Genomic DNA, 19,816 nt, shown 5'->3' with positions numbered 1-19,816 from the left:
GGTGGCTTCACAACATATCCAATGAGCTGGAAATGCAACTCTCAAGAAGAAAAGTTGAAGAAATTCAACTCCAAGGCAAAAAGACGACTTCGGAGACTGAAATGCCTATAAGGGGGCTTTTTAGCTAAACTGATGACTTTTTAAGTTGAAAACTAGTTAGCAGGGCTTAGGGCACTAGCACAAAGCATTCTTTGCACAAAAAGACCAACATTTCAAGAAAAGACATCATACGCGTATGATGTCTCACAGCATGATTTTCACATCCATTTCAACATTTGAGTGCATAGCCTCATTCCACATGTTAATCACATCCTATGAACCAAGTATCATGAGAATTGGAGTTAGAAAACCCAAGGAAAACCAAAAAGACGCAAATTAGGCCATAAAATTGATTTTTGGTCCTAATTTTGTCAAAATAACTCCAAACTCATTGAAACTTTGTAGGATTGTTGATTAACACATCTACAAGCTATCTGGAACCAAAAAGCACCATTTTGACACAAAAGACATCATACGCGTATGATGTCTATTTGCACTTACAGAGCCAAAAATGCTCATTTGTCATCATACATCCATTATATATATCTAATACATGCTACATATGAAGTTTGGAACCATTTGGTCAAGTGGATCACCCCATTAGCCCAATTAAGAGAAAATCCTTCATACAAAGCCTATTTTTGTCCCAAATCCAACATATTCAAGTCCAAACCAAGATTTGAGTATAAACAGTCCTTCACTAGCACATGGAGAGTCCACAGAACCAATCCCATGAAAAATTGATGAAAAAGACATCATACGCGTATGATGTCTCCAGAGCCATTTTTAGCCCAAAATCTATCCAAACTTCATAAATCCACTGAATAAGCCTATCTAAAGCCAAATCCAAGCTTATAGAGAAATTTGGTCCAAAAATGCACTAAAAGACATCATACGCGTATGATGTCTCACTATGTGATTTTGGCACCTAAGGGCTTCAACCACAAAACAGAAGTGTTCTACATGCCATTTGAAAGTAGTCCACCAAGTTTTACCCAATTTGGATCATAAAATCCAATTCCCTTTCAAAATTTTGCCAAGAGCCTGAACTGGACTAAACTGGCCAAAACTTGACCAAATGGTATCCAAACTCAAATCCAAGCATATGACACTCATGTATACACTATCAGCTACAAGCACAACCAATATGAAGTCATTCTGACACAAAAGACATCATACGCGTATGATGTCTCAAGCATGTTTTTGAGCCCAGTTTGCATATTTTTTCACCTACATTGCATCCTTAGGCCCTGAATAGCTCATGTTTCAATTTTCAAGTCATTTGAATAGTTAAAAGCTTCATTTCGGCTTTCAGTACTACTAAAAGACGCTAACTTCTGTAATTGGAGTTACAGGATCCATGGATTCCGCTAAGTCATCGGCAACTAAGAGAAAAAGACCAACCATCAAGGATGCTCTTGCAGAAGCAGAACCTTTTGATATTCCAACAGAAACCCTCAAGCCAACCAAGACTTGGATGGAGGAAGCAGTACTAGAAGAAGAGGGAATAAAGATCTACCAGGGGACTTTCAGAGATCCTCAAGGGCAATCGGTCGATGTACCTATGATCCCACGAGAATTAGTGGATTATAGCAGAACAGAGAACATAAGCAGATACCTGGAAAAGGCTGACTTACACAGGTTCTTCACCTCGAGACCATCAGGTGTAGACACAAGAAGAGTGTATGAGTTGGCAACATCCATTCAGAAGGATGGGAAAGCCACGTTGACAGCCATGGATGGAGAAACAGTTGAAGTACAGATCACTCCACAGCTCATTGCAGATGCATTGAAGCTGCACAACAAAGGGAGTTCTGTCAGAGAAAGAAGGGAGGCCATAGAGGTCTATGGATCAAAGAAACAAAATACAACCTACGGAGATATGGCAGATCAACGAGCGGCAACCCTTTGCCGATTATACAACCAGTTTTTCCATGTGTGCAGCAAAAGACCGCAGAAGTATACTACACCACCCCATGCCATTGCGACAACCATCACATGGGCACTGAAGAGCAACGTGCCAAAAGAGGTGAATTATGCTCAATACATCCACGAGCAAGTAATCGCCATGCACAACCAGAAACCAAAGTACATAGGAGGAGGAGAAATCCTAACAAGAATAGCTTATGAAGCTATTGGAGCTAGAGATCAAGGGCCCCAGATTCCCTCCCAGAATGAGTGGCTTAGAGAAGCCGATGAGGAGGAAGAACAGCAAGAAGTATCCAAGAGGGCGTCCACAAGAGCACACCGAAAACTAGAAATAGTTTCAGAACCTGAGGAGGCCATGGACGAGCCGCTCAAGAAGAAAGTGAAGAAGAAGGCTGATCCCAAGCAAACCAAAAGTCAAAAATCCGCAAGAATGGAAAGGCTGGTGGAGCAGTTTAGAGCGGAAAGAGCTCTAAAGGGGGACTTCGAAGAAATGTGGGTGCCAGACCCCAGTAAAGTCGGAACCAGCTCAGCCAGGCCACATGTTGATCAATATGATCAATATATTAGAGCTTATGAGGAGTCGGAGGCCATATTGGAGCAGAATCCTGTCGAGCCTTATACTGAAGAGGAAGTACAACTTTTAAAAGCTGAGCTGCAAAAGGACGACAAGGGGAAGAAAAAAATAGATGAGTCTACTGAACCTAAAGAGACAGTAAGGCAAGCAACCAAAGGGAAAGCCAAGGTGACTGAGGACAATCAGCCCTCTTCTACTGTTGTACCAAGCCCGAAGAAGATGGAAATTATTGTGGAGGAAACCACAATAGAAATAGAAACAGAAATTATGGAAAAGCCGGAGGCCGGGACCAAGGAAAAGGAGATAGATCCAGTTAAGCAAAAGAAAGATGATTATGAGGATCTGGTCGCTATCGGATACAGTGAAGAAGAGGCCCTGGAGGCAGTTTATGGGATATCCCTACGGAAGCAAGATGATCGGAAAGGGACGAAAGAAAAGACAAAGGGTACAATGGAGAGTAAAGAAAAAATGGACGAGCCGAAGCCATTGGAGGTGGTGGCACAAAGAGCTGTCAAGTTGACAGATGAAGATGAAAAAGACATGCACATGGTGCATGAACTGCTCAGCAAGATTAAAGAAAGATCCAGGGCAAAGGAAGTAGCACTTGAGACAGCAAAACAAAAGGAAGCAGAGTTGCAGAAGAAGTTAGAGAATGCTATGACTGAATCTGAAAGTCATAAAGCATCACTCTACGATGCCGAAAACGAGAGAGACGGCTTGATACTCCAACTAGCCGAAGCTTCAAGAGAGGTAACAAGTTCACAGGAAGCAAAGGAGAGAATAGAAGATGAGCTGGAGGCAGCCAAGGATGAGCTCATTGAGCTAAGGGAAAGACTTGAACTGCAAGAAAGGACAATCACGAGACTCAGGACCACCCCTAGAGTTAGCAGAGCAGGAACAGAACAAGAGGGAGCCCTCGTACCAGCTCTGGAGGAGCAGGTAAGAAGTCTGCAAAGAGAGTTGAGGTTAGAGCAAGTGCAAAGATTGCACATGGCAGAGGGATCATTGGCTGCAGAGGAGCGGCTCACATCAGAAAACCAAACACTAAGGACAGAAAATGAGGCCCTCCGCAAACAGCTCCAAGACCTCCAAGAGCAACAAAGAAGAGAAACAGAGACACCACAAGAAGAAGCAGGGAGAGCAGCCATAGAGCTACCAGAAACTGGAGAGGCAACCACAATTGAAGATCCAGCCCCAGTTCAAGAAGTGGCCTCAACTTCAGGAATCTCTGAAGAAGAAGAACAAAAGCTCCAGGACCAAATAGAAAAGTCAACAGAGGAAAGTGCCAAGGCGGAAATGGAATGGGAAAGGAGACTCCTCATCTCCATTAGACTTCAAGGTTTAGACACAAAAGTGCTCCATGAAGAGTGGATGCAACCAAGCCTGCCTTTCCCTCTGATGAAATTTGAAGTGATAAAGACGAAAAAGAGAATAGAGGAGGAGCAGTATGTCGCTCTTTACGAAGGCGACATCACAAAGGATGAACAATCAAAGAAGATTGTAGATTCTCAACCTAGATGGAGGAAAGGTTGGCTGAACAAATACCAAGCCTACCTCATCTACTTGGTAGAGGCTCCAAAGGAGATTCGGGAGGATACAACCTTCTGCCCGGTGCCAAGAGTCAGAAGTTGGAAAGAGCATGGCAGGATTGCAGAAAAGAAGCCAAATTGGCTTAATTACCCAAGGATGCCAGGACCAAAGGAAGGAGAGAGAATAGGTAAAGCCTACATGGTGAAAACCCTAACGGGCACCATCAAACTCTTTACTGGCTCTCCTGACCTTTCGTGTCAGATGCTAAAGAAAATCTGCAAGACTCTCTTAGCATGCATTGAAGTGTTCGCGCCAGATAAAGCTACGACCTCAAGTCTACTATCGACGGCCGACACAGTGACGGATATGATGTATGATCTTTCATTGCAGCCCTCACCAAAGGTGTTACATCTCTTATACCAAAGAATTATGTTTTTGCCTAGCTTCCACATGCAAACATTCGAAGAAGCTTTCTACACCGGCTTTTTCACTCACGAAAGCAAAATATTCGGCCCAACCTTGACCATCGGCAACCTACGCTACGAATCACATTTGCAGATGCTCAAGACGACAGGACTCTATTGACCAAGCCAAAAGTCATGTCAGGGACGACATGAACGCGGAGGGGGGGAGTGTTGAGCCAGCAGAGGATCACACCCGCATTTTTGCTCACGCCCATCATTTTGTAACCATTGATTGTAATAAATGTCTTTCCGACATTAATTTTGATTTGAGCCATTCATTAAGTAACGGGACTCAATTGAGTTTCCAGCTTGTAATCCCGACGTAATTTCACCTGCTTATGTAAATAATTAGAGATGTTCTCACCTCCAAGGCTGAGGTATATAAGCCAAAGTTTTGTAACCTAAAGAGAGATTCAATTATTAATCAAGGGAGTTTTGAGCGCTGTGACTGTGTCTGAGAGAGAGAGAGAGAGAGAGAGTCTTATCTCCTTGCTACGCGAGCTACGGAGCCGCCATTGGAGAAGCGACACCGCCATTGTGTTAGCAACGGCGAGAGCTACGCACAGATACCAAGAGTGCGCGCTATCGGCTTCTATGTGTGGTAAGTTCCTACGAGCTTCGGTGTGAGTTTTCTTCCAACTCGTGTGTCGGAATAGAGCGTGCAGCATATCTATAGAACCACAACGAGTAGAGCTACACATTCGTACCATCGGGGTCAAGTTTCGGTCACCTGTAATTTTCGGCCTGTCTTCATACGCGTTTACCGCACGGAGTGGTTATAGGTTGATTTTGCAGTTCAAGTCTTTAGGGTGTTGTTCTTACCTAGTGTATAGACTTCCCCTTGAGTTTGAGATCGATTCGATGATTCTAGATCCTGTTTCGTATAGCATTCGTTCGTAGTACGGATTTCAGTCACTTGCGTATTTTAGAACTTAGATTTGATTTCCTTGGTAGTGATTGTCATTAGAAGGTCGAGTAGGTGATTTGACACCCACCTAGTTGTTTCCATGCGCCTGCGGGTCAAGCTTCGTCCTCGTCTGACAAATTCTGTTGTTGGTTGAGTTCTCGCTATTTAGCTTCCGCTAGCGGCGTAACCGCCTTAACAGCTCCATTTAGAACTCACTTGAGAATGCTAAACAAGTTATCACAACTAAGAGGTGTTTAAATGCATACCCAGGTTTCAGACTGTCTGAAGGTACTGGAATGTGCAATATAACCTCGGCTCATCTTTCCATGAAAGTACTATGTTGACATACTCATTAGCAACAACCAAGTCCTTGACTTGCTGTGGTTTCTTGCCAGTAGCCAACCTCATCAAAACTGATGATTAAGGTTGATAACTTGAGAATAACATGCAGAGACTAAAACTAGCCGTAACCTGCCTTTCATCATATGAAACAAACTTCAAACCAGAAAGGTAACTGATCCAGTTGTTTCACTTCTTGCTAACGTATGCACTCAGCATATCCTTTAGCGTAGTTTACTAACGTATGCACTTTGCATATCCTTTAGTACTAAATAGAATGCTTGTAAGCTGCACATCCTACGCGGGATGAGTAGCAACAGTAAGAGTGAGGTGCTTTCCCCCAACCACTTACAGACAGTCGCCCACGACTGACGACAAACTATGACTCAATCATTGAGTATCCAGCCATATACTCGATATGGAATGGAGACAACCAACTAGGTTGAAAGCAAATTGGAGTTTCAAGCAGCCAATCACGAACACCCATACTCAGCCATCACCTGGTATGACAGGGTTTAAACTCATACTAAATCTGCAAGAGAGATTGCACTGGATGTGCAAAAAATTGCAGAAGCAATAATGTCCATGAATTTGCATGCCGCTCCGAATAAATTTGTGTTAAACACTAGGGCCCATAACACCTAGTGTGTATGCATTTAACACAAACATATTCGAGCCGCAATTCCATGACGAGGACTTTCCACGGTACGTACGTGAAAGTCTTGCAACAAATTTGGACCATAATAGAATGTGACAACCCGATCACACCTAGGTACCAACCCTGAGACATTCTCATGAATATAGCATATTTTGCAACAAAAGTTGGACCATAATAGAATGTGACAACCCAGTCACACCTAGGTACCAACCATGAGACACTCTCATGTACATATCATACTTAGCTATATGTAGAAACGACCCTCCGTTAAGGTGGTTTCACAGCACTTGTAATCGTAACAAGTTTGTACTTAGTATCCGACAATTGCTGGCCACTGAAATTGCTCCTGATACTGTGTGCTTAAAATGGTCGAACCAATGGATGCGACCAGCACCTAGGGACTTCGTCGCGACACATTGGTAAAAAGTTGGCGCCAGTGTCAGTCCAAGAGACGCATATTCTCCACATGTGGAATATGTCTCAAACAAGGATATCAAGAAAAACGACATCCATCAAGTACGAGCTGGTACTTGTGTGTGGAGGTAACTGCAAACACTCCGCCATAAGAGTGAGAGGGACCCTCATTATCATGCTCCACACCGGCTAAACTGAACTCCTTGAGTTCCTAGTCCATGTTGTATCCCATGTGACAACATGTGCCAAATCGAACCCTACAACTAGGTTCGTAACTGCATAAGGTATAGTGGATGCTACGGTCCAAAATACTATGTTCCAACATGCCCTTGGCATGGCTTTGAAACATTCAAGCGTATTTATACGACTTGCACTGGAAACCGTGGGTGTTGCTTGCACAATCCCACCCCTTTTGTTAACATCCACGTAGTCAAACCCCTTGGTAAGACCCTCTATAGAAACTGCTCAACTAGCAGGCAACGGTAACCAACATAGTTAACCGTGTACATAATGATTGGAATCAACTCAAAAAGTTGAATTCGTCCGCTATCGTGTGGTAGATTGCAGAATTCTTTCCTTGAAAGTTTAACTGGGAGAGATCAATTTGTGATCCTCAATGCCTATGGGGTGATTTAGCAGTCACCCTCCGGGTCGTACCCCAAACGATATGTCCATAGACACTCTGTAGTACTATAGAGAGAGCAAGAAATCCACACAAGTGAACTCCCTAGCTCTTGTGGACCGCCATGTTGTCTTAATTGATTGCTGCATCTATACTTCCTTGTAGAGATCAGCTGCTGTGAGTGGAAGATTTATCAAAAACTCAACTTGAGTGTCGCACTGAAAACATGTAGTGCAAAAATGACACTGTAAACATCCTGAATGACAAGACCCTCGCTTGTCCATTAACATCGATGTATACTTCCCTGGGTAGATCTGTTCACTCTTGAAAACAATCACCCAAAGAATGCCAATAGTTGGGTCTTACCCTTGGCCTGACAATAGCTCTTAGCCTGTGTGGCTCATAGCCCTTGTGCAAATTAGTGTTCAATGGACGAACCGATGAAGACTAATTTGAGTAGCATCTTAGCCATGTGCTAGCTGAGAGTTAGAGCACCTTGGCTCAGGCTGACTCACGAGCAAAACACGTATCAAAAGCTTCTTAGAAGATTTTCATTATTCCCTTAAAGAGAGAGAACGAGAGAGAAGAAGAGCATGTTGGGCTGCGGAACTTTCCTTGAACGACTATGACGTGTATAGTTGATTGCCATGCTCGTGTGCATATTATGCCGAACGTGCAACGTATCCTATAAGCATGCAACAAGTTTCAGCTATGACTCTCATTGAGAGAGGTAACAGAAAAACACAAACCACATCTTGATCTACCTGCCTTGCAGGGTCGTGATTGTATGAAAATGACTTAGAATAGCACATTGCTCGTGAAATAAGTCCTAGATTTAGGTTCCTTTTAGTGCTGTTGGGTGTTGATAGCAACCAACTATCAAGTTCAATAATCCATCACTTAGTCTGTCCTTGACAGAGTTGCGAGTGTGATAGCGGAAGCATAATGTATAAAGTGGTGGAATTCATGCCACCTGCTGAGCATGCCTTGCATGCAAAAACTTAAGCCCTTGGCTACTATAACGGTCTCAAGCGTGAGAACCAAAACCATAAGTGCCTTGCACAGAATAAACTGGGAGGGATTCTGTGAGCTGACATTCCCTATTTTGCCAGTTCCCCAAACTTGTGTGCCAAAGCCCTTGATTTCAAAGCAATGGCAGTATCTCGGCACAAGGGAGAAGCCATGCTTTGCACAATGACAGTAATTGCCAAGTAAAGTGTAAACATGGAAGAAAAAAAAAAACAAGAAAAACTTAAACTCGGCTAACTTGGCTTGGTTCGTACTGACCTCCAAAAGAAACAGGTAAACATGTTGCCAAGTTTCCCTAGGTTCGTATGTCAATAGCGTAGCCCAAACTTTGGAAACTTAAAATGCCCAAAAGTGAAGTTTATAGCTTCCCAGAGTGCAAGCAAAATAAGTACACTAAGCTCTGATACCAATGTTAGACCAGTGGGTAGACAGACATGCGAATAACCTCCCAACCATCCTATATATAGGCCCCTGGCCCTCTTCCATATATAGACCCCTTTACTGCATGTGTGTCCGGCACATTGCCCAGGCCGTGCCCGTCTAGTCCTACCTTTGGCATGACAATAGGGCCCAAGGGATTAGACATCCATTGATCAGCATGATCAATGTCGATGATGTGAACATGATCACGTTACCATGGATGTAAACGTTACTTTGGCTAATATATTGACATGGGAAAATGCTCTAGCTTTAACAAAACAAATGAGGAAGAATGGTCTTATGGAGATGCTTGATGTCAACTTGAGAAAAATTTTAATTTATTTTTTCCATACTCATAATATTGAGTGGAGATGTTATATTAACTCTACAAATGAATGTACAAAGGAAGTAAAGCACAGCTCGTGCCTTGAGGAATCAACAATACTATAAATGGGTTTTTTGGTTATAGATAGAAGAGAGTTAATTGAGACAGATACAATGTAGGGAAGCACCCCCGAGCTACATTGTACCACTATCATTTTTGTGGTGTCAATCAGAATGGAGTGTGATAGCTTGTACTGCTTGGACCACTTACCAAAGCTCTTCATTTTTCCTAAAGCCACTGATTCGAGCTCCCCCTTTTCCCAAATGATACAATCACTTCCCTACATTCTTGGATAAGCTCGTTGAAGTCATAAGAGGCATAAGAGGCGAGATGGAAGGAGTGACATATGCATTTGAATCTGAAATGGTCTTTGTTAGACATTGGTCTTTATTAGAAGGACTAATTGCCATGCATGTTGATTTTTTTGAATCTAGAAATGGTCGTTGTTAGGTAATGTTTGTCTGTGACCCATAAAATATCTCTCTCTCTTTCATTCATGTGTGCATAGAGAATATATAAATATATATATGTGTGTGTGTGTCTCTCTCTCTCTCTCTCTCTCTCTCTAATATATATATATTTATATATATATTAGAGAGAGAGAGAGAGATTATTGGTCTCTAGGATGTGAAGATCAGTGATCAGGACTTGACTTGCAGGGTGGGGATTGAAGTGTAGGAATTCCATCGAGTTTCAAAGTGCGGAAACTAGCAAGTTTGGTTCCATTGGCTCACTTTTGAATTTGGCCATGGAATTCTTGTGGAATGGTTCTATAACCCATCCACAAATTGACTTTGTTGCAAATGGACGTTGATGTATTGAGTAGAAGGTAGAAGCCTCTATGAGCATTGAGTACCTTTTCCGATTGTGATGTATCACATGATAACCTTACATAAGCGAAAAACTTTCTTTCAATAACGAAGAAAAAGAAATTCTAATAACCCTAAACGTCCAATAACCCATTTCTTTCAACGATGATGATGCTTGCAATTTGTTTCTAATAGGCCGTGCAGGTATTTTAGCACTACTACCTACTGGCTCTATTTTTGTTTTTCATTACATAGAATCTCCCCAAGATGCTTTAGCATCTCCAATTTGCATGTCTATGCAGGTCACCATTTAAAACCAATCTTGATCTTGATGAGTAGGATTTGAACACATCACGTACATAGTATGAAACTAAACCTTAACCATTGGGCTATATGCTTGCGTTGATCCTTGAGCTCCCTTTGAGTCATAAAAAAAAAAGAATACACCCCCCCCTCCGTCACTAAATGACACCAACCCAGGGAGGTGGGATCAATGCCCACATTAGGCGTTGCGAGGTGGGTGCAATCCGGGTCGTCCGATCGACATTTAAACTAGGTGTGAACTAAGCGTGAACTCGGAGATATGTGCACCACACCAAATTTGGTGTGAACTCGGTGTGAACTCGACGTGAACACGGTGTGAACTAGGTGTGAACTGGGGAGGACCTGCACACCACACCAAATTTGGTGTGAACTCAGTGCGAACTCGGTGTGAACTAGGTGTAAACCTGTCCGCGACGCCGTGATCTATAAGCTTATCCCACACACACCTTTCAACGAGTGCATGTTAGCTTAGTGGTTAGAGTCAATCCCGTGGGTGAGAGGGTAGTGGGTTCAAGTCCCGGATCTGAGAAAGTGGGAATCTTTTGCATTCCGTAGGAAATCCAACGGTCACGATCAATTGATGATCGTGAGCCATTGATCCCACCTCCAAATGGAGGTGTCAATTAGTGACGAGCCTCCCCCCCACCCCCCCCACCCTTCCCTTTTCCTTTCTTCCCTCCCCCCCCCCCCCAAAACTAATTAATGCGTTTCTGAAAAAGTTGTTTTGGCTACCTACTAGGCCGTGCCAATTTTGCAAAGTGGGTTTATTAGATAGAATTTACCAAGATGCCTCTTAAGGCTTTGAGGGGAAGCTTGTACGTGGTGGCAAGGACAATATTTTCTTTGATTTTATTGCATTCTACGGTCAGGCACGTGGAGAGAAGAGAGAGAAGAGAGAGAGAGAGAGAGAGAGAGGATAATGGCGATCATCTCTAGATGCTCCATCTGCCTTGCATTTGGCTGCCATGTTTCGTGGCACGTGTCAGAGAAAGAATTTTTTGTTTTTTTGTGGGGCCTAGAGACTCGAGCCTGAAAATCATCTCATTGCAGGCATCACTAAAGAAGGCGCTCCGAGAGAGAGAGAGAGAGAGAGAGAGAGAGAGAGAGAGAGAGAGAGAGAGAGAGAGAGGGGGGGGGGGGGGGGGGGGGCATGGCCTCTACGAGGCCAATGGAGAGAGAGAGAGAGAGAGAGAGAGAGATGCCATGTCTAAACGACGCAACGGTGATGGGGGTGTGGCTGCCCAGTACAGTGAGAATAGACAAAGAGAGAGGTTTGATGTACATCGCCTCGGATACCTTTTCTTGTAGGTCTAGGAGCAAGAGAGAGGAACATGCAGAGGAATGGAATCCAGGGTTGGCAAGCGATGGAAAGGGGGCAAACTTGGGGGGTTGCACACTGTGGGTGATGGCGACAACTTGCACCCTTTTGCCTTTGTGGACCTGAGGGAATCTGTGTAGATTTTGGTTAATGAGAGAGAGTAGACCAAAGTAGGTAGTAAATTGCATTTGAAACAACAGATTCAAGTGTTAAAAAGCCCCTCTTGACTTCGATCATTGTAAAAACCATCTTGACTTCAAAAAGCTAGAAAAGCAGCAGATTTTTAAAGTCGAGATGGAAGGCAAAAGGGCGTTTTAAATCACAAGGTTGGGCTTGTTATTTTTTATAGCTTCTTTAGCAGTTTTTTAAGTCACGATGGTTTTCTAGAATCATGGAAGGCAAGAGGGCGTTTCCAATAACAAGGTTGGGCTGGTTATTGAAGAGAAGCGTTCTTTAAGTCAAGATGGTTTTCTAGAATCATCCAAGACAAGAGGGCCTTTTTAGCACGTAAATCAGGTTGGCTTTTAATCGAAAAGAAGCATTTTTTAAGTCACGATGGTTTTTAGAATTATCCAAGGCAAGATGGCCTTTTAAGCACTTGAATCAAGAATGTGATGCCGGCGGACTTCAATCATGACATGCAAGGTTTAGAGATGTGTTTTGCTCGCTCGGTGGTCTTGTACTTTATGGATCAGCGAATGTCTTCTCAAGGCTTATGGGGCTAGGCTACAACATCGACAAACAATAGACACGCACTTTGCCATCTATATCTATACTAGGGTAAAGGGGCCAATAAGGAACCACCCCCCAAAAGGAAGATAGCTCCACCCCCAAAAGAGAGACAAAAAAAAGGAATATGCTTGGAATCTTGCTTAAGTGTCCACATCTGATTTGCTAAAAAGTGTACTACTATTGGGACTTGAGTGTCTCTGTTTTCTAAAAAGCCCTCAGAATTACTCTTTTTCAAATAGAGTGCTAAGGCAAAATAAAAAAAATATCAATCTTGATATCATCTAATGCGTCTTTTCATGAGGAATTGAATGCACTCATCAAATTTCAAATCTGGCTTGATATGAAAAATCCCCCCAAAAAATACTATTTTTTTCTTACATGTTCTCATATTGGCCTCAAAAAGGTGACTTGTGGATGAAAAATTTTCTCGAAATAAAAAGGTGACTTGGGATTTCTGGAGCCTCTAAGGCTTTATCATTTAACCTCTAAGCCTCTCAACCTTTCACGCTTTCAAAGGAAGCCCAAAATCTTTTTCTTGATAAATGAACATTCATTTTATACTAGTATGTGACCCGCGTGTTGGTGCGACTACATGTGCGTCAATTGAAACAACCATTGTTCTCATTACCTTCACAAGGAGGGCAAATGCCTATAATTCTCATGTGAGATTTTATAGCTCTTTAATACACTTGTGCATCAACCACCACTATAACTACTTTAAAGATGACAATGTATGACAACACACAAGGTCTAAGTGCCCTCCACATTCACATCAACCAAGCACAAATCTATCTTTTGGATCAACACTATGTCTACCTTTTTGAGTGTAAGATCGAACAACTAATGAAGTGTAGTTACTGTCCACATTCTTGTGGATTGACCGATGACAAATCTCCTTCTAGTTGGTCATGCCAAGCTTCAACATACTCCTTCTAATCATGGCAAGTTTGTCCCTCCCCCCCTACTCTCACCCTCCCCCCTCCCCCTTGCGTTCAAGAATCAATGTTCATCGGCTAAATTTTTTAGGTCTCTTGTGATCTTCTTCTTCTTCTTCTTCTTCTCTCTCTCTCTCTCTCTCTCTCTCTCTCTCTCTCTCTCTCTCTCTCTCTCTCTCTCTCCTAACTTGCTATGCAACATGAAGACTTGTTGCCAATATTTGGATTGGATAAGGTTTGCCTAAATTTAATAGCTGAGAGTCGAGATTAGTCGGTCTCAAGATTAACGGGTCTCAAACCACGTCAGTAGGAATTAAAAACGTCTCTCTCTCTCTCTCTCTCTCTCTCTCTCTCTCTCTCTCTCTCTCTCTCTCGGTGTGGAGAGCCGCTGCTAGGCAAAAAATGGAGCTCGTCGGGACCAAGCGGACATGCAGCGATAGAGGAGTAGGTAGCTGAGCAAGCACTTGTGGTGAGTGGGACATGTATTGGATCCAAAGTCTTGACGTCTTGGAAAACAGAGGATTGAGGTTCTATAAGGGTGTGGGCTTGTGAGGATCAGCTATTGGCAGCCAGGGGTGTTGATAGAGGAGACTACATGAGGCCTGTTGGGGTAACATTTGAGAAGTTGTACATGAAGTAAGTGGTGGGTTGTGTTCATGATCGAGTTGGGGGGGGGGGGGGACAATTCTCTGTCAGGTGTCAAGGCTATTCAATGGCTCTCTCTCTCTCTCTCTCTCTCTCTCTCTCTCTCTCTCTCACACACACACACACACACACACACACATACATGAGTGCACGTTCAAGGCGAACCAACTTATCGACGCATGGCACATCTCGCTGCTCGTTATTTTCCCAGGTTGCGAAGTAAAGCCACCCTTTACAAAAACAAAAGTAATCACCCTTCAAAATTGAAGGCTCTAGTGAAATTCCATGGCCTTGCTAAAGAGTTTAAGCAATATAAAGAGGGAGGGAATTCCGGCTCCCCCCCCCCCCCCCCCCCCCCCTGCCACGCGTCATAAGCTCCTCTTTTCGACGCGCTTAGGAAGTGTTATCTGAGGCGTTGAGCAAAACAATGAGAGTATGCGCCAGCGGCTAGCCTATTCATGAGAGAGAGAGAGAGAGAGAGAGAGAGAGAGAGAGAGAGAGAAGGGTCAATGCAGTCGTGCAGCCTCCAGAGATGGCCGGGCCCCACACGAGCGCCTCCTTCTACGAAGCAAGGCACTGCGTCTACCCATGCTGCAAAGAAATCCATGCCCTGTCGCAGGCTGCGTCTGTCGCCAACAGCGTTTGGGAAAAATCATTTTTAGGGAGAGAGAGAGAGAGAGAGAGAGAGAGAGAGAGAGAGAGAGAGAAAGAGAAGAAGAAGAATAAGAAGATAGTTTTAACGTCGTAGAGAGAGAGAGAGAGAGAGAGAGAGAGAGAGAGAGAGAGAGCCGCCAGCGTTTCAGTAGGGAGAGAGTGGGATGTGAGTCACGTGACCTACAGATTGGGATGGCGGCCATGCGGATCTCCGATTTCTTCTCTCTCTCTCTCTTTTGTTTGCTCCCGTCCGTTTTTCAGAGCTGCCTGGTTGCCCCAACACCCTGTTGCAAGCAACGGAGGGACCTCAAAGCAGGCGCCATGGGCACAACAATAGTGCCTGGTGAAAGCGGATGTCATTTTCTTATTCTTCGTGCATCTCCTGGTGTTGCATTCTCTCTCTTTCTCTCTTCGCAGGACGTCTTCCTACCCGGCTCTGCAGTATGCCGCAGTCCCAAATTCTCTTGCTACAGTTGACTGCAAATCATAAAGCAATGGAGCTGTGATTAGCTGCTTTGTTGTCGACCCTCTACTTTGTGAAAGTTCCCAAGCTACCCCTCAAATTTCAAAAATTTGCAAAACGCCCCCAATATTTTGTCATAAATTCCCTGGTTATGAGATTAAACATCTCCAAAAATTGTAGCTTTTCATAGGAAGGCTAAAAGTAGAATTTGCGCGCGTTGGTTATGTAGGCTTTGGAGATGAATTGCTTCCTTATTTTTAGACATGATTGCCTTTTTCTGTGAGATAATTTGTGCACTCAAAAACGGATCTTAATTGTCAGAAACGAATAAAGATTAGAAATCTTGAACAATCCAATCAAAATAGATACAAGGTTATTTTTGGGATTTTTCAAATTTAAGGGGTATTTTGGGAATTTCCACAATTTAGAGGTGTATTTTGATAATTTGCCCAAGAAAATAATGGACTCTTATTACTAAAAAGCTATTATTACAATATGGCAAATTATTAAAAGAAAACGGTGTGCTTGGTATTGCCTTGGTTGACATGCATGATTAGGAAGCTCTGGGCTGTTTTTAGCATATGCAAAGAGAGGGCATCTCTCCAAATGCAAATCGCGATGATATGGTTAGTCAAGGGGTTGATGAAAGAAAAAGTTGTGCTTGGCACTGCCTTGCTAGACATGTAGATTGTTCGAGGCGCACGCACCTAGCTGGTTGCGGTTTTCAAAGTAGAGGACATCGTGCGCACGAGCCCAAGGCCCAACGCCTATACAGTGGTGCAGATCACCCTTCTGAGGACTCTTTTCATTGACGCCAATCATGGGCTCTGTCTTGCTCGCCAGTTTTGTTTTCTGGAGCAAGTTTGTAGGCTTTGGGTAGCGGTCCCATGTGCTCTCCCTAAGCATCAATGGTTTCATTAATACATAGCAACACTAAGAAAGCTCTGTCTCGATCGCCAGTTGTGTTTTCTCGAGCAGGTTTGTAGGCTTTGGGTAGCGGTCCCATGTGCTCTCTCTAAGCATCAATGGTTTCATTAATACAAAGCAGCGCTAAGAATGCAACAATATCTGCTACACAAACAAACATGGACAGAGCATCGATATTTGCTACACAATGATTTCGTGATCATAGAGCAATGCCGAGAAAGAAGCAATATTCGCTACACAAGAAAACATGGAGGGGAAGAGAATAAGTCTTCCTTTGTAAGGTCACTTAAAGATTGCTCGCTGGGATCTGGCCATGACAATGGTGCTTGAGAGAGAGAGAGAGAGAGAGAGAGAGAGAGAGAGAGAGAGAGAGAGAGAGAGAGAGAGAGAGAGAGAGAGAGAGAGAGAGAGAGAGAGGGAGTGTGCATGCGTGTGTGTGTGTGTGTGTCCTCTGTGATCTAGCCATGACACTGTCCATTGACGCTTAAGAGAGAGCGACAGGCTAAGCTTGAGAGAGAGAGAGAGAGAGAGAGAGAGAGAGAGAGAGAGAGAGAGAGAGAGAGAGAGAGAGAGAGAGAGAGAGAGAGGTTAAGCGTGGGAATTTGGGAAGCCACAGTGGGGGGGGAGCGGGGGCGGGGGGGGGGGGGGGGGGGGGGGAGAGAGAGAGAGAGAGAGAGAGAGAGAGAGAGAGAGGGAGGGAGGTTCTGCTATCGAGATCAAAGCAAAGCATTGCGGGTGGCCATCTCCTCTCCCGATTAGAGATCAAGTCAGTACTGCATGGCGTTTTTGAGGAATAAAGCCTTCAAAACTTCCAATTGAGAGCAGTGCGTGCATACTACAGGGAAGAGGTTGGGTGGATCTCGGTGAGCCGGTGACTTTGTGCCAGCACTCCAACGGTCCTCAACTCTCCAAGTTCCAAGGGCGGACTCGCTTGGCGATCGCTGTCTCTAAGTCAATACATGCCTGCTCTATTTTGCCCTCTCGCTTCAATTTTCAAAGTTGAAGCACAACCTACAGGACATGAGGGGCTCTATTTTGGGGCGGAATATCTATACTGTTATAAAAGGGGGAGAGATTGCGGCTCCCTCCCCGGACACGTGTCATTTGCCTCCTCGCTCCAACCAATTCCGGCAGTGTGCCCTACACTCAACGCGCTCAGTGAGAGAAAAAAAAGGCTTGCGCGTAGAGAGAGAGAGAGAGAGAGAGAGACACAGAGAGAGAGAGAGAGAGAGAGAGAGAGAGAGAGAGAGAGAGAGAGAGAGAGAGAGAGAGAGAGAGAGAGAGAGAGAGAGAGAGAGAGAGAGAGAGAGAGAGAGAGAGAGCTTGGGAGATCGTTGCCATGTGTCGATAGCTGTGAGCCGAAGGCTACAGACAAAGAGAAGGGGCCGTTGGTTGCCCACCATAATTTATAGCAACACCAATGCCTTCAAGGTTTGTGAGGACCCACACCAGTGCCGTTGGGAGAATCAGAGCCCACAAGAATTTAGAGCAGTGCCACAGCCATGCCAGTGCCATTGGGAGAATTTTAATTCGACCTTAAACTGAGAAGATGGCCTCTAAAGATAAGGTTGACACCACTATTCCCCTCTTATTATCCACTATTCCCTTGGTATCCGATCCTCTCTCAGTACTGCATGGCGTTTTTGAGGAATAAAGCCTTCAAAACTTCCAATCGAGAGCAGTGCGTGCATACTACAGGGAAGAGGTTGGGTGGATCTCGGTGAGCCAGTGACTTTGTGCCAGCACCCCAATGGTCCTCAACTCTCCAAGTTCCAAGGGCGGACTTGCTTGGTGATCGCTGTCTCTAAGTCAATACATGCCTGCTCTATTTCACCCTCTCGCTTCAACTTTCAAAGTTGAAGCACAACCTACAGGACATGAGGGGCTCTATTTTGGGGCGGAATATCTATACTGTTATAAAAGGGGGAGAGATTGCGGCTCCCTCCCCGGACACGTGTCGTTTGCCTCCTTGCTCCAACCAATTCCGGGAGTGTGCCCTGCACTCAACGCGCTCAGTGAGAGAAAAAAAAGGCCTGCGCATAGAGAGAGAGAGAGAGAGAGAGAGAGAGAGAGAGAGAGAGAGAGAGAGGGATCTTGGGAGATCGTTGCCATGTGTCGATAGCTGTGAGCCAAAGGCTACAGACAAAGAGAAGGGGCCGTTGGTTGCCCACCATAACTTATAGCAACACCAATGGCTTCAAGGTTTGTGAGGACCCACACTAGTGCCGTTGGGAGAATCAGAGCCCACAAGAATTTAGAGCAGTGCCACAGCCATGCCAGTGCCATTGGGAGAATTTTAATTCGACCTTAAACTGAGAAGATGGCCTCTAAAGATAAGGTTGACACCACTATTCCCCTCTTATTATCCACTATTCCCTTGGTATCCGATCCTCTCTCTGCCTGTATAGCAATAGCCTGAAGGCATTGTGCTTCCTTCCACACGGCCTTGCTACATACAGTTGGTTGTTGGGTAATTTTCCCTCCCAAACTACCACAGATTCTACAACTCCATCCCCAATATCTAATGTGCTACTACCAGGTACTTTTGCTCCACGGTTGTGATGAGTTGAAGCCATTCTTAACAAGCAAGGGTAAGTTGGTACGGTGGTAAGCATGTGATCAAAGCAAGGCAGGGACAGGGTGGTAGCTATGGTGAGCTGCAAATGCGGTAGGTACAGAAAGTGACAAATCTAGAGCATATGAGTAGGCGGATGTTTTCTCAACTAGCAAAGGGCACGGGCACATAGCAAAACTTAGGCAAGGAGAGAGTGGAGGCAATATAGGTGCATTTAAGAGGGTGGGCAACAGATGCTATGATAGTCGGACAACACTAGAGCTTAAGGGTAAGAGGGGTCATGCCGTCGCCGAAGGCGGGGCCGTTTTACCAGTACTACTAAGTATTGTGACTTTTTGATAGAACTGAGAAGTCAAAACTAAGTCTTTTCATTTTCTACCATCAAAGTACTTGCTACTTACCCTTCACTTTTACATTTCAAACCAAATGACTTTTGACTTACCTTTCACTTTTTCATTTCAAACCAAATGTTTCTTAAGGTTCGTGCAATGAAGGAGGGAGTGACACATGGATGCTCTCTCCTACCTTGAAATTTTAAACTCAATTATATATAGTATAGATTTCAAACTCAAGACATGTCCATCATTAGATTTACACACTTTTCATTTTGATGAGTGTCCACTATCTTATTTCAACCAATCAACATTTTTTGCCTATCAAAAAATGCTTAAAAATATAACTCAACTTTTTTCCTATTTTAGTCAGCAAAAAGAGAAGGCAATGTCTATAGCCTTTGCCCTCAAGAAGGCCAAAACACCTTACAAAATATATAATCTAAAATGCAAAAGTGAAGGGTAAGATTTTAAGAAAGGAAGCCTTTGTAGAATGTAAGAAATGACAAACCTTTTCAAATTTAAAGTCAAAATACTTTCTATTCTACATAGATTAAATGTTTAAGTTTGGTTGCTGAAAAAAAAACAAGTGAAAGGCTCGGGATGGCTTTCTAAAACAATAAGAAAGTGAAAAAATCATTAGGTTGAGTTTGACTTGAATTCTATAAGGTGAAACAAGGTTCAGGAATGTCTCTTTTATTAAGCGATCATGTGTCCTCCTCACAAAGAAGCAAACCAAAAATACTGGCAAATTTTTTGAAATTTGTAAGATTTTTTAACTAAGTCATTGCA

Source organism: Adiantum capillus-veneris, chromosome 12, assembly GCF_014529385.1.
Source record: "Adiantum capillus-veneris isolate H3 chromosome 12, ASM1452938v2, whole genome shotgun sequence".
Taxonomy (NCBI): Eukaryota; Viridiplantae; Streptophyta; class Polypodiopsida; order Polypodiales; family Pteridaceae; genus Adiantum; species Adiantum capillus-veneris.
Note: the sequence above shows the minus strand (reverse complement) of the source record.